Here is an 18,097-nt window from a genome sequence, read left to right as displayed (position 1 = left end):
AAGCCCCGCCCCGCGCGTTCCGATTGGACGTCCCGCAGGAGGGGGCGTGGCGGGGGCGGAGCCGCCGGCGGAGCGCAGGGGAGGAGGGGGAGGGTCAGTGGCGCGCGCGCGCGGGGGCCTCTGAGGCGATCGGAGCGACGCCCGTTACGCGAACGCGCCTCGGCCTCGCCCGCTGCGCCGCCCGGCCTCGCCCGCCGCYTCCGCGCCCCGGGAGGGAGGAGAGAGAGGGAAGGGGGCGGGTGGGTGCGCGGAGAGCCGGCGAGGGAGAAGAGCGAGCGAGAGCCGCCGCGGGGAGCGGAGCGAGCGCGGGGCGGCGGCGGCGGCTCCTCCATCATGTCGGCGGGCGGGGACTTCGGCAACCCGCTGCGGAAATTCAAGCTGGTCTTCCTGGGCGAGCAGAGCGGTGAGTCACCGCCCGGCCCGGCCCGGCTCGGCCCGGCCCGGCCCGGCCCGGCGTCCCCGCAGCAACCGGCCGGCAACCCCCCCCCGCCGGGCCCCCGGCATTTTATTTATTCCTTATTATTTTAAGCCCCGGCAGCCTCATCTCTGGGAGCAGCTGCTGATTCATTGAGCCCGAGCGCACCTGGTTTTGCTAGGAAAGGAGTGATCAGCCCCTGATATCTCCCGCCTCAATATTTTATCGATATATATTTATGCATATGTGCATAATATAATTATATACGCATCGACGCAGTTTATTTTTGAAAACTGAGTCTGGGTGCAGTGGATGAGGCGCTCTAAATATTTAAACGTGGCAAATGAGATTTGTTTTTCCTCCCCCGTCTTGGCTGGGAGGGGAAGGAGAAACCTGGATGTCTGAAGGCCTCTGTCTGCTGCATTAAATCCATCCCCCCCCCTTTTTTTTATTTTTTTTTATTTAGGGAATTTTATTTATTTATTTATTTATTTTCTGTGAAGGGAAAAAAAGGAAAAGACATTAATTTGTGGGATGCTTCATGATCCTGGCYGAATTTTGAGGATTTATTTTCATATAATGAGGAGGAGGAGTGGAGTATTCCCTGTGCCAGGGTGGGGTGTTTGCTCCCTCAGCCACCTTTGCTCCCTGCATGGCAGGAGCTGATGAAACGCTCCCCTCCATGGCTTGCATGGAGTTTCCTCACTTAAATACAGAGGAGCTTGGCGGCGAGACTGCTGATTAATGTGATTTTACCTGTGCCTGTGGGTCTTTTCCTTCAGCCTCTCCCTTKATCCCCTTGTTTTGGATGGCGCCGGGAATGCGGGAGCGCGAGTTCAACTTGGGCATTTCTCGGTGCTCAGTCACCTGATCCGCTCGCCGAGGTGCTGTTTGGCCAGCCATTTTATGAGGATTTTTGGAAAAGGGTCGTGTGTTGGGGGGGAAAAAGATGCCATTTTTCTCCAAGGTGCTATTTGGCTGCATGAATCTAAAGCATTGCCTGTGCATTTGCAAAGTGCCCTGCCTGTTTTCCTGTGTTTCGGAGCTTTAATTTCCTTATGCTTTTAGCGTGTTTCTGCGGGAGACATCTAGCACAGATCTTAAATCTCAGCAGCCCTTAGTTTACACACGAATTTATCTCTTCTGGTGGACATAGCATCTGCTGTTTGCTTTCTCTAATCTTGTCATGCCCCCAACCTCATCATCTGTGGTCATAGTGGAAGGTCTTAAGTGATTCCCATTGATAGTTTCAAATCTGGGGAGGAGAGAGGTGTTTTTTTGTTTATTTTATTTYGATCTAGCGTTGCAAAATGCTCTTAAATACACATTGCCCTGTGAGTGCTGTGGTTCTTGATGAGCTCAGGCTGCTGGTTAAGAGGTAGGTAGTGTCTGCAGCCGYGCTGTGTGTTTCAGACGCCTTTGTCTCGATCTGGCCGATCCCTCAGGGGCTGCTCCACACTGGACCTGGTGCTAACGCGGCTCTGCCCATGGCGAGGAAGAGCTTGGGGTGTCCGTGCAGCCTGCGGGTGCTGCAGCACAGCGCCCCACACCTCGGCTTGCTCTGCATTCCCATCACATCTCTTCAAATCCTGCTGTCTCTATACCATTTGCTGTATTTTTTTTTCCCTTATTCCTTAATAGCTCCCATTACATACGGCTCCAGAAACAATCCACGTTCAAATCACGTTCTTCCATATCATGGCAATAATATGGAAGCTCCTCACCTTCCACAGGGGGGGTCTGGGGTGGTTTGCTTTCGCATAGCTCCCTCTGTCATCCCTGCTTTTGAGGATGAAAGGAAACATATGTATTTATATATAAATACATACAAATAYATTGGAAGCTCTTGTAGCTTTTGTGAATCAAACATCCCTTTTATACAACTCTTGCACTGGATTGCTGCATATACTTCCAGTTTAGCCGAAAGGTTGTCTGCCCTGCTGGAAGGCTGTAATTAAAAGAGATCCTCCTGCTGCTTGTGGGGATTTCATTCAAGCCTTCAGAATGGCAAATGAGACCTTGGAAAGGAGCACAGTGTTGGCGAGACCTTCTGTGCTGATTGTATGCAGCCTCTCCCCTAGTATGTATGTTAAGGTTAAGAGATGGTTACCTTGACTTAATTTACTGCATGCGCTTTAGATGCAATTGTGTGATCAAAGGTGATATCTTGCTCTGAAAAATGTATGTTTCTAGGCATTTCCTTCTTGTAACCTTCCTTTAAACCAAAATTGTGCAGTGGATGCGGTCTGTGGTTTTTTTTTTTCCCTCTCAGCCATATTGTGGTAGTGGATGCCGAATACCTAGACGTGTCCGTGCCCACTGCAGTGATTCTTCCTAGCTACGCTYGTCAGCAGCTGCTGGTTCTCTTGTGCATTAAGCTACTGGGGTTTCTTTAAAGCAAAAAGCATAAACCACCATCCCTTCCCTTGTTCCCTGACCTCTAGATTCTTCCAGTCTCCGGAGTCTCTAGCATCGTCCGCTTTTATTGCGGCCGGTGCCTCGGGCAGCAAGCTGACACCCCGCTGCGGTTCTCCCTGGCCCATCAGCCGGGCTGCGTGCGGCTCAGCAACGTAAGGTCACTCGCAGCCTCCCTGGAGATTTACTGCAAGTCATCGCTGCTCCAGAGCGATATGGGTTTTGTCCCCCAYGACCCTCCCCACCCAAGGTGGATGAGCAGAGCCTGCATGTGCTGTGAATTCATCCCCACGCTGCAATATAATCCACATCCAGCTGAAGAGGCTTCTCTTTCTTCTTTTTTTTCTAGCTCATTCTTTTCTTCTCTCATTTGCAGCAGAAGGATATAGCACTGGGTGACCAGCAGAAAGGGAACCTAAACAGTGCTTGYGTTAATTGAATGATGTCTCCCAGTGATAGATTATACACAGTTTACTAATTTTAAACATGTTAATCTTTACTGAAAAGGTAAGGCTCTGTACTGAGAGAATTAGATATTTCTATTTAAATAAATAAAAAAAAAAAGCCTTGTTCTGCCTTTGATGTTGTTTTGTCAGGTGACTTTCATGAGTCCTGAGGCGTTAGATAATAAATTCTGTTTCTGGGTCACATCAGTTAGTGTATACATCACCTCTCTTTGGGTTATTTGTGGTAAACATGGTATATAAACCCCAGTATTTAATTACATCTTGAGTGTTTTGTCTTGCATGTGGGCATCTTTTGCTCTGTACATGTCAGTTTATGCTTGGGCAGAACTGAATGCAGGGACACAGCAAGAGAGAGATTATTTCATCATGTGAGTTCATGATGCAGATTTATATTGAAGTCTGAAGGGCATTAATATAACTATATACAGAAAGCAAAATCAAGCCCCTGTTGTATCTTGCTGCAGTCACTTCTGCATTGTAGAAGATGATGTAAAAAAATGTTCCTCCGTGCTTTGTGGAGGCCATCTCCCCATGTAACTTGTGTCTTTAAAAAGAAGTGTCCTCTGGTTTGCGAGCAGCAGCGGGGCGTGAACTTATCCCACCAGTGAAAAAAATCTTGCCGTCTTTCCTGCTGTTAGTTTCCTAGTGCTTTGATTTTCTCAAGTGGTTGGAGCTCCACAGATTTGGATTATTATTTTTGCTTTGTGCATTTTCTACATGAATTACTTGCCTCATTTGCTTGGGTGCTTCTGGAATGTTGGTCCTGTTCATTGTCTTCCGTATTTTGGAAGCAGCTCTTCCAACAGTGCTCTTGAAGAAGAGGGAAAAGGGCTTAAATACTTTTATTCCTACTCTCCTAGTGCCTTCTGATATTTATCTATTAKGAATAGGTAAGATCTTGAAGGAGATGGCTCTCTTTTTTACAGAGGGTATCTCTCTGCACTTCTGTAGGTTTTTCAGTCCATTTCTGTGAAGTTATTTGTGATCTTATAAGGGAGGAAATGATTTTAGTTCTTGGCATAATGATGAATTTTATATCTTTAGCCCCATTGAGTGTTTGGTGATACTGGGCTCTTTCTTAGCCCACAGTGCAGGGTTTGTGAAACAGCTGTCTGACACATTGGGGCTAATAGAGCACTAAAGGTGAAAAAAACCCTCTGAGGTCAACCTGAGCAGAAGATCCAGCTATTGGAAATTGTCACAGGGGTTACAGCTGTGGGCCATTCTTTTAGACCTCTGATAATGAAATGTTTCTTCTATGATCATTTAGTAATKAAGGCAAGTAATGATCATTTAGTAATGAAGGCAAGTAGCCACCTCCTTACTTGTCTTCAGAGACATAAGCTACTATGCTCCTGATTAAAATCAAATAAAGCAAACAGAAATGGCAAACCACAACCAAACCAAGAAAGCAACCAGAAACTTCCAGTGGCTTGAAACCCAAGGTTCCCTATCTTGACACAGTGTCACACAAGTGTCCCTATCTGTGACATAGTCACAGTCACTGTAAAGTTTTTGTCAAGACAACCTAAAAACTCACCTGTGACTTCAGTACCCTGCAAGAAAAAACTTGACAGAAGAACACTTCTGGGAGCTCTGGTATGAAACAGGATATAAAAATACAAATATATAAAATAAAATATGGGCCAGTAGTGAAACTGGAAATTTTCAATTCTATTCTTCATTTATTTACAGAGCTTAAGCAAGGATGAGATACTAAATGGATTCTTTCTTCTCCCCCTCAGCATAACTCAAGGTCCTGGAGCTCCGATATATTTGTCCAGTGACAGCAAACAATCAAGTCAGTTACTTTATATCAGCTATTTTATTTTGAATGTAGGACTTCATGGATTAAATATGTTAGATGAGTTTTTTGTGCGTATTTCAGGTAGATTCAGCTCTTATCAATTGCAGCTTAGTGTATCACAAAGAAAAATTATTAATCTGGGAAAGCAAGTACTTTAGGAGATAATGAATGTTTTTCAGCTGTGTGACCTTACTAATGGTTCAGTAAATGTGTGTATGGGTGTGCGCATGTATATTGTGCTTGGAAAATACTGAACTTAATGCAAAGGCCATTGGAGTCCACAAGGTATCTCCAAAATTGCTTAATCTTGCCTGCTGACCCWGGCTTCTTTTAGACTTCAGGTTCCTGCTGTGTTACTGCTGCACATGGATTCACCCGGAATTTTCTGCTTGTGGTAGTCACATCCATTTTAATGCCCAAAGTTGGGGCGTCSTTTGTGAAGTTTCCATTGCTTGACTATGTGCCGGTATCCCCTGGAGATGYCACGTAGCTATTCTGAGATTTGCAGGCTCGTAGTGTTCTCTGATCCAGACTTGTGTAGGAGGCATCAACACACATCTTTGATTTAAATCTAAAATATATTTCCCCAGAACTGAAAGAGCCTGGAGGAGAGATTGGAGCATGATCATGAGCAGTTAAGCATTTTGTCTTCAGACATGGCCAAATCACCAGTGCTGTTGGAAGATTCAAGAAACCTGCTAATGGGAAAATGTTAAGTTTTACTCAGTTTATCTTGTRTCTTTAAGCTTTATCTGCCCACTTAGTGTGTTTTTTTGTTAACGTTTTTAACCATATAAATGATATTCATTTTTTTTATACCTTTGCTGAGTACCATTATTTAACAATTCCCTTGTAGGAGCGCAATCAGCAATTGTTACAGCAAGAAAACCCACTACAGGGTTTCTGTAATTAATGCAGAGGCCAGTTTATCCCATTCCTTGGAATGCTTCCTGTTGTGTTTCCTGTACTCTCAGTCCAGGTTTGAGTTAGAACTAATCCATTTTCACAATATTCTTGATGTGAGGAACACATGCAGCGCTGCATTAATCTGAGCACTGTTTCTCTGCAGCTTGGAGGGCCAGGCACTTCATTTGTTTTAATGAAGCTGTTGCCTCCTCCAGAAGCAGAAAGTATTCACTCATTACTGACTCTGTCCTTTTCTGCCAGCGCAGAAATGGCCATGAGAAACCCTGCTTGTCAGTGATGGAGGGTTTTTTTCTTTATGACCTGACAGAAGGAACATTTAGCAGAGGAATCTGAACTAGATGGGTGATTGAATCATCCCGTGGACATCTGAGGTGGTAGAGGAAATGGAGAGAACAAAATTTATTGTAAGTGCTAGGAGCAAAAGCAGTCGTGTGCACTGGGAGAACAATAAATCTTGGTGAGAGTAGCGAGAGCTCAGTGCCGGGGTGGAGGGCATTCTGTTGGAAATGCAGGGAAATGGAGAATGCTTTCAGAAAAGCAACCGAAACTGCAGGGAATATTGCCTGATGGGTGCAGTCCTTATTGAGTAGATGAATGGGGCTTAACTTTCATGTGTAGCAAAATTAATTGGCTGTGAAATACTGTGCTGCARTATCTTTTTTTTCAGAGGAAATTCTGACCCTTTCCTGACTTTACCAGAGTGCTCTAGATAGGTCCTTTTTTTTTTCTTAATTTATTTGCCCTTTCTATATTACTTTTTTTGTTTGTTGTTGTTTTTGGTGTTTTTTTTTCTTCTGTTTTTGTGTTCATGCATTTGCTGCTAGAGCAATTTTTGAATATTGTGTCCTTGGCTTCTCAAAATGGCTGCGAATTGCTTGGTCGTCTCCAACCACCTGAGAGCCTCTGCAAGGGCTTTATTATAAAGATGAACTGCTGCTGCTTCCGTGGACAGTTGCAAGAACCTTTCAGCACAGCAGGTAGATGCAGGGTGAAGGCCTCGTTAAAATGGTTGAAATAAAATCAGAGTTTAACCCAAGGTGCCCCGTGAATGCCAGGCCTTCATTTTGCCTTTCTTCCCAACCTCAGGAATGCCTTTCCATGAGCTTTTCACAGGGCAGGTCCCTTCCAGCCTCTCCATTGCTGACCCACCCGTTGGTCCAGGTTCCTTTGATGCCTTCTCAACTTTCCAAGCTGCATCTTATTATCAGCCCTTCATGTATTTCCTGCTTAATTATGCTCCTATTCTTTCAGTTCTCCCATTTTAATGTCATTTTTTATTTTAGCTCTGATATATTTTTTGCCTCTTTTGCAAGGCACTCATCCTAGTGGCTTTTATCCAATATCATATGTTTTACTTTGTGACCATAGTTATTTCCCACTGTTATATTTTTAGTTGCTGCTAAACGTCAGTGTGATATGGAGACAGGGAGATTTTTTTTTACCCTGAAACAGTGCAAACGAATGCAGATCACAGGCTGGCATCCTGTGAAGTTTGCATCCTTCTTGGGATATTATGGTGTAATAGCAGGCCTGAAAAGTCTCTGTGAAAGCCTCTCAGTCTTGTAATTGTTGGTTTGCTCCATAAAAAGTATTTTCCCTTCTCTGTCTGTGAATGCAGAGGGATGCTAGGATGCAGCTGGTTTCATTTACGTCTGTAGACTGTAGTTGCTCTGCAGCAGGTAATTTACTTGGTCTTAGAAATTCTGCAATTTTACTTTAAAATTACCAGAGGGATTTTCTTCTCTAGTGTATGGTTAGCGTTTCTCCAAACCATCAAACTGCAGATTATAGAGTAAATTCAAAAGGAACCTGAGGCTAATCACTGGATACATTYGCCACAGTAAGTCTTTCACTCCAGAGAAATATTTCTCTGGAGAACTGCCTGGATGATATATTAAACTGTTGTTGTATTCGGTATATGACTTGCACAGCTGAAAATGAATCAGAGACTTGAGAAGCGGCTTTGTCTGCTTGATTTTGGGTTACATGCCAAGCTCTACCTTGTTTGCCGCCTGCCACAAGTTAGAACAGTTCCCTATCAAGGTGTGGGAGCCAGAGCCAGTGCTTAGTGATCCTGGATTCCTCATCCCTGGGGGTAAAAATGGGTTTTTTGGCAAGGGAGGGGAAGAAGTGTCCRGAATGACACATTTGCAAGGCATTTGAAACCAGCATAGAGCTTCTTCACTGATGTGAAACACCAGTGGCAAACAATGACAATTCTAGTATTTACTGTCTGTGGCTGCAGCTCTTCTGCAGGTCTTGATGGGGTAAAAAGTGGGAGCTTCTGCTTGGTGTGACTTTTTCAAGGTTTTCAGAAAGCTCTTGGTGAACTTCTAAGCTGGCTTTGTGTGACAGCCTGAAGTCCCCCAATTTATCTGCTGTGCAGGCCTATATATTGTTAGAGATGGTTAGGAACTTAACTAGTATATATCCTTATAGTCCTTGTATGAAGGAATTTATTATTGTGCCTTTAATAATGTTTGAGGAGAAAATTTATTTCTGTAGCATATCACAACTGTGTGTTTTATTCTAAAATGTCTCATTTTCCTAACCTAACTTCGCATATAAGCCCTCTTCCTTTTATTTGCTTTTCAGCCCTGAAGTTATTCAATAGTAGCTTTTTCCCCCCTAGAATGAAATTTAAAAACAAAAGCCAAAAAAAAGAAAAAAAAAAAAAACAAAGAAAAAAAAAAAAAAGACCCCCCCCCCCCCCCCCCCCCCTTCTTCCACTATTTGAAACCAAATTCCTATCTTTGAAAGACATTTTAAACCTTGAGTCTACAGACCCCTCAGGCTGCCTGGCCTATTTCTAAAACATTCGTGAAATGCAGCTGGGAAAAACAAGTTTACTGTCAGCAGGTTTCAATTCCCTGCAGAGCAATCTGCATCTCAGGAAATTTTTAGRAGTTCTACACGTTGAAAAACTTAAAAACTCTTATGCCAGGCTAATGTTGCTTATTTTGATGGATTAACGTCCTTATAGCTTGGAGTTCTTCATCKGCAGAGCAGGTAGAGCAGGCAGAAGAGCTGAAGTGTCTGTGTTGCCTCTCTTCTGACTCACTCCCCAAGAGGAAAAGCTCTTGCAGTTGAGGAGTTTGGTGTCAGGATAACCCTGCTCTTGAATTCCTGACCCAACATATTGGTTGCCACATGTTGCCTGGACTTGTGCGAGAGCCTGAAGCACCTGGAGTGACTTCTTGGCAATACTGTGTTATTCTCGAGTGTTAGATTTTTTTTTTTGGTTTGCTTCCCTCCTCCCCAAAAAGGCACTGAAAAGCAGGGTTCTCTGCCRCTCATGCAATATGCTGTGGGATAGGCATTTTAATTTAATTCCTGATACTTTCCCCCTGTGTTGCTGGGGAATTGCATCATGCCAGTTAAGCTATGAGAATTGTTGTGAGAGGATTGCGTGCACCACTGGTTATTTTTGGAGTGGTCCCTTGGTGTTCTCCACAGATAAACTTAACTCGCATCTGCAAATGCTCACAAATCTCTGCTGTGTTTTTGTGCAGGGGTGCACTTAACACAAGCTCACAGGTGGTCCTTCTGATAGGCACCTCCTCAACCCCCATGCTGCATGGACCTCAAAATAGGACTCTCTCAACATCTTATTCAAGGTTCTTTCAGAAGAAATTCAGAAGCATGTCATCTGAAGATAGTTTGAGAGAAAAGAGCCTCTCTGGAATCTGTCCTCTTGCTCTTGTCGAATCCTAGTCTTTGCAGTATGGCMCAGAAGGTGGTAGGTTATGTGAAGATGATGGAATCGCTGAGGAGGAAGCTCTCTGGGGCTCTTATCTTTTGTTTTTTTCCTCCTGCAGCAAGGTTAAAAACTACTGCTGTGTGAGAGGGCAGAATTTTGGGAGAGGTAGYAGTGAGAAGAAGGAACAGAATGAAWTRTTCTCCTTATTTTACTAGCTCCATTTTTACCTAATAATAGTGCTGGGGAAATGTTAAGGAAAACTTCTTTTCTCTTCTTTAGTTGGCTTGAAAGTGAGCAGTTATCCTTAGCACTTGTGTCTCTGGAAACTTTAGATTTATTTGGTTTTAAACTGCCTTATCTCTCCAAAAAATGAGATAGACAATTTAAAAGCACAACAAGCAGTAAGTCTATGGGCAAAATGTATTTGGGAAGAGGCTGATAGCTTGTTTCAAGGGCTCTGTGCAGCATGTGGAAACGCCGCATGAGTACCCTTAGCTCAATGCCAGGCTCTGCTGGGTTAGTTTGCATCAGAACAACGTTTAGTATAGAAAAGAGTAAACACCATAGGTGTTTCACTGTGGAAACGTGCACTCGGATAGAGGGTGTTCTTGGCTCCTCACCTGCACAGCTCTCCTGCATTGGGATTTTTCTTCTTGTCATTAATTCCATTAACTATGGATGGTGTTGCTGGTGCATAGCCCTGCAAAGGTGGGATTWTTCCTGTGGCTTTATCTTCCATGCTGTATCTTCTCTCTTGGTGTATCCCAAACAGTGGGATTGGGCTAAAGGATTTTTTTTTGCCTCCATAAATCCTTTGATGTGCAGTGGTGGTAGCTCTAGCAGGGATTGCTTCAGCCGTACCTAGCATCTGTGGAAATGAGGTATCAGGAACTTGTGGCTCTAAGAAAGGTTGAAATCTTGTAGATTGGGAGGTTCCCTGTTCACAAAACCCATGACCTTGTGGTGCTGAGCATTAATAACCAGAAAAGCATTTTGGGTTGAGTTCTGTGAAGGAAAATCTGCAAAACCTTTCAAAGATGCTTCTGGATCCTGAAACAAAAAGCTAGTTGCTTAAGGAGGCAGTGCTTTTGTTTGCCATCTACCTCTAAAATTTGAAGGTAAAAGGAATGTTGCAAAGTAAAACTTGAACCTGTAATGCACTGGGTTCTTCCAGCTGTTCCAAAAGAAATTTTAATAGAGCTCCTTCAGTGACACTTCCTAATAATTAATAACCGTTAAGAGACAAAACACGATACCCTGCAGGTTTGTGTAGTGTTTTTCTTTTGTTGACTTCCTTGAGCTACTTCTCCAAATTGCTTTCAGAGTCTCGATCTGAAGTTTCTGTAATGCACATATTTTGAATGGGGAGAAAAAATAGATTTCTTTGTGGAGGCAAATGAGAATATTCTATAGGTCTTGAAAGTGGAGAATATAAAGTAGCCCTCTACTATGAAACAGCTGCAAATAACAAATATTCTTAGATGCTGTAATCAGCCCTTAGATGATTAGGAGTGGAGCAGAGAAAACAAGGCCCATGGATGCTAATTTTAAGTAAGTAGGAGTTTCTGCAACAATATGGAGCATTTTGATTAAGCTAGCCCTTTTAGAGGTGTTTTGGACAGCTAGTAAGAAGTAAGGATGAAGTTTAAATTTATAGCAGTAGAGTCTGTTGTCTAGTAAAGCAAACCTAGATTTGAGGGATTCTGATCCTTTCCACTCTACCTGTTCAAAACAACTAATGCTCATCCTCTCAAGAGCTACAAAAAAGACATAATGTGATAAGTAAGGGTGAAATTCATCTGAGTSTGAACTGACAGATTAGGTCCCTACTAGTAACCCAAACCTCCCATTGTAATTCTTCAGGAAAAATTCTTGCAGGGATGAGTTTGCCCATTCAAGGTGGTAGTATCCTAGGTTCAAAGCTTTTAAGGAGGTATAAACCATTACCTAGAAATATGTAGGTAATTCAGCTAAATATGAGGAAGGAAGGCGGTAGACCCAATTTACCTTGTCCTTTTTTTTTTATATAGATATAACCTGTATGCATGAGAATACAGGAAAGGAAAAAGGGTTTTTTTCTCACTTTCCAATAGTTCCAGAGAAGGAAGAAAAATCTGCTTCTCAAGTTATCCATCTTACATATGGAAGATCTCAGCTCGAGTCCTGCTTTGCCACAGAACTTCTGTGAATTTGGGCAAATTAGTTTATAGCTTCTTGTCTGGGATATTAATACATTCAAAACTGCAAAAAAAAAAAAAAGTGAAATGTGAAGGCATTTAAGTAGTGACAAGTTCAGTTAACGCTTTTTCAAAATAGTCCCAACTCTTCAGACTTTTCTACTGTACATATTTTGGAAGCAAAAAAAGTTACACTAAACTGTTAGGTTGCTCAGATGTCTCCACAGTGAAACAGGGCAGTTTTGAGGCGTCTTTTGTCACCTTTCCTGCAGTCTCCTGCCACTTCTTGTTCTATTGAAAGCCCAAACCTGTCCTGAGAGGAAGATTGCTTAATTTAGGTTGGATTTGTGACACAAACTGAGGATGTATCCCAAATGCCCAATCTCACTTTGACTCTGAACATCCTTCACTGATGCAGATTGGTCTTTTCAATGATGGTTCCGCGTCTTCTGAAACTTGGGCAACCCCAGATTTCTTTAGTGCCCTGAGATTTCTGTAGCTGGAGTGGAAGCTGAATCATTTGGATGCATCCCTTGCATTTTGTCYGAGTGCGGAATAGCTATAAAAATGTCAATTACTGCTATTAAAAGACCTGTATCGCCCTTGTGACCACTGGAATTTCAACACCGTCAAGGTTACACAAATAAATTCTCCTTCACAAATAAGAAAGGGAAGATAATTTAAGATTATTAATGAAGAAACCGAGTAGTTTCCTAGCAGAAACCCTAGCTGGCAGTTGTTTTTTCAGTTTGGGGTAAAATATCACTAGAAATTACAGCACATATTTTCACCGATGTGTTTCTAACTTACAATTGTCAATATTAATACTTGGTCTTGAGGAGAATGAACGATAAAAGGAAAAAAATCAATGTTTCTGAAAATGTTTAAGCACTTTTGTATAGGAAAGAAGAATCTCCCTGGTTACCTTATTATATTGCTTACATTTAAAATTTGTTACAGATGGTGGCAGATAAAGGGATGTTATTCTTTGCGCAGCCTTACTGCAGAGAAAATGAATGAGGTAATTTTGCAGGGAAATGTCACCAAAATGGCATAAACTCCAAAGAATTCAGAGCAACATTTCTTGCATTAGCCTATTCTTTGGAGATTATCCCATTTTCAAGCCCTTTATGGGAAACTTAGTTCTGTTTTGAGGATTTATATGCAGGTACCTGTGGAAACAAGTCATGAATATAGTTAATTCTGGAAGCAAATGTTGAACTTGTGGGTTTGAAGCTTGTGGACTATGCGATAAGCAAGAGGAGCTTTAAATTCAGTCTTTTTTGCAAGAAGAGCTCGATGCAGAGCAGCAGTTGCGCGTACTAGAACTGCTCCTTTGAGAGCGTATTAGGCACCAAATTGCAAGTGTTGCAGTGGCTCAATCACCCTGATCTCTGCTATGTAGCATTTTACACCTTCAGGTACTTTAGAAGCAGCCAGTTAAATATTTAAAAATAAAATCTAGATGTAAAAAATGAATCTTTCGAGTGATTAGCTAATAAAAGTCTCTCTGTGAATTTTTTTCCTTTCATTTTTGCTTTTTTGGGGGGGATATCTGAATGATGCTGCCTACATGTAATACGTGACTCAAAAAGTGAATTAATCTCTTCAGCCTTTAACTGCTATTATATATAAAGTGAGCATTAAGCTATGGCAATAATGGAAAAAGAAAGACTCAAATTGTGTATAAGATGCGAGGGGATTGTTAAAGCAATTAAAATAAAGCAGTTAAGGAATTAACTGAGGTCTGCTGAGAATGTAATATCCATCCTGGCATGATCTTGGAACATATTTATACGTACATACGCTTTGTTAACAACAAATTTGGTTGCTATGTGGTAGCCCTGTTCCTAATACAGAGAAGCAGGGAACAATAAAGCAATTGGAAAGCAGTTTCCAGAATCTGTTCTTCAAGGCCTAAACTGCAGAAAACTTCTGTAACAAAACTCAGTGCAGGTTCTTATGGAGAGGAAAGGTGATATGTGCTTCAGATGGAAAGATTGCAGTCACTCACACTCGTTCTATCGTGGATTTTGCTTACCAAGCAAAATCTTTACCAAGACTTATGGTCAAAGATTGTGTCAGAATCATCTAACGTGATGCAAGGACATAAGGATTGAATCCTCGTTGTGGTTCTAGGGTTCTGGATTTTTGTACTATTTCTGAGACTGACACCTGTGGGCACATCTTGTGCACTCCTTAAGGATGGAAACTGCTTGGAGGGATCTTTTATCTCCTCTATATCTTGTCTTGTCCCTCTTAGGTCATCATTCCTTTTTCTTCATCTGCGGGTTTAGGATGTTCTCTGTAACAGAAAACTGGAAATATGTTGCATAAAATTCCTTGCCCAGCCTCCCAGATGCCTAATATCACACTGGATGAAGAAAGCACAAATTGTATCAAACTTTCTTTCTGGTCTTGACGCATTGTCATTTATAGAAATCCTCTGGCCAGGGAAATTAGCAGTGATGCTAATTGCGTGGCTGAGCTGGATTTCCTTTATAGCAAACCATAAACTGATATTTTAATATATTTTTTTCTTATGATTCTTAGAATTATTCTACTGATCCATCAAAAGTAAGATGGATGAACAGATGCTTGGAACTCTAAAGATCTCCATTTTTTTCTATAGAATGGGATGGGAACATTGGCCCATGTTGGATGTTTCATTTGTTCATAGACACGATTGAACAAATGAAACACGTTTCTCTCCTCTCTTAATTTGGGAGGAAAAGTAAAGCTAATTACCAATGCAAAACAAGGGGTAATGAAGCTATTTATCAGCCTGTATTTTTGTCACTGTCACAAGGCATGGTGTTGATCCCAAGGGAACTCTTGCCCATGCATTAATAATCAGAGCCTTACTGTTTTATTAGCTGTGCCAACCCTTATTAGGGGTTGCTTAGTGGAAAGAAGAACTGAATTTAGATCATTAAAATTGTGATTAGTCTGCACAAAGTTGTATTGATCTTTCTCAACCCTGTGGAGAGCAAAATGGAAAAGGGAGGATGTGCCTGACAGGCTCTGCCTTTAATGCTCAGCTTCAATGTGTGCCTTAACTTCATCACTTCCTTAAATTAAGCCAACACACACACACACACACACACACACACACACACACACACACACACACACACACACACAGCATGTGCTATATGAAGGAGATTTTGGGAAAACGTGCTGGTAAAAGCAGTTTTGTAGACAGATGAGCGATGCTGCTTCCACCAGACTCCTCCATGGTGCTGAGAAGCCGATCTCCAAGCGATCAACATTGAATTGCTGGTCATTGAACCAGAGGAGACTCAATGATGGATTTTTGGTTTCCTCAGTAGCGTTTAGATAACCCAAGTTCAGCTTTTCTTTTGGGTGTCAAACTCCATATAAAACTGACTTGAGCAAATGTGGCACTGACAAATCAAAGGGGTTCTTAATCGTATCTCAAGCAAGTGAACAGGCAAATGGTGATTAAAAAAAATCATAAAATACCTTTCTTCTGTCTCCTCCTCTCACTTTGGCTCCTGCCAAACTTTAAGTGCAAGTGACAACTCTTTGCTTCTCTTGCTTGTTATAAAGTGCCTAGAGACAGCAGAAAATCTCTCCATATGGCACGGAGCACTTAGATCGGTGGCACAGCAGATTTTTATCCAGTCATCCTTCAGTATCGAGCTGTCAGCTGTAAAAATCCGTTGCTGCATCGTGTGGCATTTGCGCCTTGGTGGCCTGGTTATATAAAAGGCAGAGTCCTCGAGAGGAGCTGCCACTCCGCTCGTTGCAGGCAGTTTCTCATCCATTTTGTATCACTCGGGTGTACACGGATGAAGCTTAGTCCAAGGGGAGGACACGTTGAGGATGCTGTGGCGGTTGTTGTGCCTCAGGACCCAAGCTGAGATGTCCAAAAAAGCCATTTTGGGGGATCCATACGTCACAGTTACAGCCTGAAGTCAAGAGAGAGGCTCAACAGCCGGTTGAAGTGCAGCATCTGTCACCTCCTCAGTCATCTAGGACATGTCTTTGGTGCCTCCTGATGGTGCAGAGTTGCTTCCAGGCAAGCCAAGATATTCCCCTTTGCTCAGAGGCTTCCAGAGATGTTAAGAGATGATTTTGTTCAGCAGAACCTAGTTCAGCAAACAAAATACTCCAACATGCACCTGTCCTTACAGAGGGCAGCGTGAGCAGCTCAGAGCTGCTGCCCTCTATAAATACAACCCTGAGCCAACTGGGATGGCAAATGGAGCCAGGAATCCTCTAGCAAGAGGTAGGGAACAGGGAACCTCAAGGGCTCTTATCTGAGTGTCCAGTTGTGTCTTTTGGAGTGGCASAACCCAGCATTTTGTCCCGTAATTCGCCTCTGGGCTTTGCTCAGTGTTAGGAACGGGTCCTGTTAGAGAGTTCGGACTGAAAAGCAAGGCTGGTGCTGCCCAATGTGTGCGAGATAGTAGGAGCAGCGTTTCAAAGAGCTGATGTTTCATATCTTTCTCCTTTGGTAATATTACAAGGGTGAAAAAATGCAGGAAGCAGAAATCTGATACCAACTAAATCTATTGATGCAGATGAAGAACCTCTTAAATTTCTCTGAATATATTCATGTAATTCTTGCAGGTTCCTTCAGGAAGAGAGTTGCTGCGGCCAGGTTGAAGGGACTAAAATATGAATGTGTGGGTTGGAATGAATGATCTAACTGTAGGGGTTTGCCTGGGGAGTGTGGATACTCTCCAGTGGGTAAATACATAGCAAGGTTCTCCCTAAAATACCAAGTGTATCCAAGCTTGTGTTTTTGCTCTTGAGCCAGGATCCTGATGGATTCTGATCTGGTGGATTCCTTAGATTTCCTTGCCTTGAGTCAGAGACTGGAGCTTTTGCTCTGCTCTGACATCTAGATTGTGATACAAATGTGTTTCTTATTTGTTTTTCGGTGGCATGGTATGAAATTCCTTCTATAATTTTGAAACGTGCATCTGTTCCTATTGGAAACCATGGAAAAGCTCATGTTGGAAAGGCTGCATCCGGGGAGAAGAGCTGGATCTTTAAGGTGCCTCCTGCCCCTTCCAGTAGTGCTTGTGTGAAAACTGCCTTTSCTCCCTTTCTTTGTCTCCCTGTTATTTGCAGCACACGAGAAGGAGCCGCAGGTGAGACCAGCCATTCCCAGGCGGAATCTGTCTGGAGCGAATGTCATTCCTCGGTACATCAGGCCTTTTCACTCGCCTCTCTCGCTTCCCTTCCTGCTGTTTTGCACCAGACAGTCATAAATATTCATGCACACTTTCCATCATCCTTTTAGGCTTGTATACCTAGCTTATGGTCTCTTTAGGTATTTTTTTTTTTTTTTTGGAAATGCAGCTTTTACCTTAATATTGGGACTGCTTATGTTGCTGAAAGGCTGCTGTGATGTTCCTGTTTATGGCCTGAGACCTTTGATTTTATTCTGTTTAATGTGGGGTAATAGTGTTACTGGACTTGTGCATAAACGTGAAAAGGTGATTTATKAGAAGGATCAACCGCCCCCAGCACCTTGTTGAAAAAGAAATACAAGACGAGCAACATGCGAGCCAGATGTTCACATTGTATTCAGGACTTCATAACAGCTCTGCTAACCCCGCGTCCAGGTCATATCTAATGTTATGATCTGAGATTGGGGAAAAAAAATAAAAAAGATGGATACACTTTAGGTGGTTGAGGGTTACCTTGGGATTCCACAAATCCCATGTACCTCTAGGCTGATTAATATTTGATAATACTTTTTTAAAAGAATGTAAAGCGTAGAGGGGAGTTGAGCCGTGAAAGATGATGGATCCCCTCAAAGACAGGGAAAAATCCTGAAAAATTTTAAGCTAGCGAGTTTTAATATTTTACCTCTTTTACTGTCCTGATCTGTCACTCTGTTTTAATTTGAAGAGGAAAAAGAAGAGAGGAAGGGCTGGATCAATTAGTTTTAATTATATATTTTTTAAAAGGAAAAGAGCAGCTTTGTTATGTTTGGGTGGGTGGTGACCTGAAAAGAAGTTCAGGACTGGCAGTGGTTCAGCGGCCCAGAAACACGCGGCGCTTTGAGGACGGTATCAATCGTGTCGGCCTTTCTAGAATCGCTTGCCTGTGGAGGATGCCACAAAAACAACATAAATTGCCCCCAAACTTCCAGCTTCCTAACTGATGGTGGCTTTGTCACCWGCCTCGCTGTGCTGGGGTCTGTTG

Source organism: Nothoprocta perdicaria, unplaced genomic scaffold (assembly GCF_003342845.1).
Source record: "Nothoprocta perdicaria isolate Ctin4 unplaced genomic scaffold, notPer1 scaffold_288, whole genome shotgun sequence".
Classification (NCBI taxonomy): Eukaryota; Metazoa; Chordata; class Aves; order Tinamiformes; family Tinamidae; genus Nothoprocta; species Nothoprocta perdicaria.
This window is presented reverse-complemented; position numbering follows the sequence as displayed.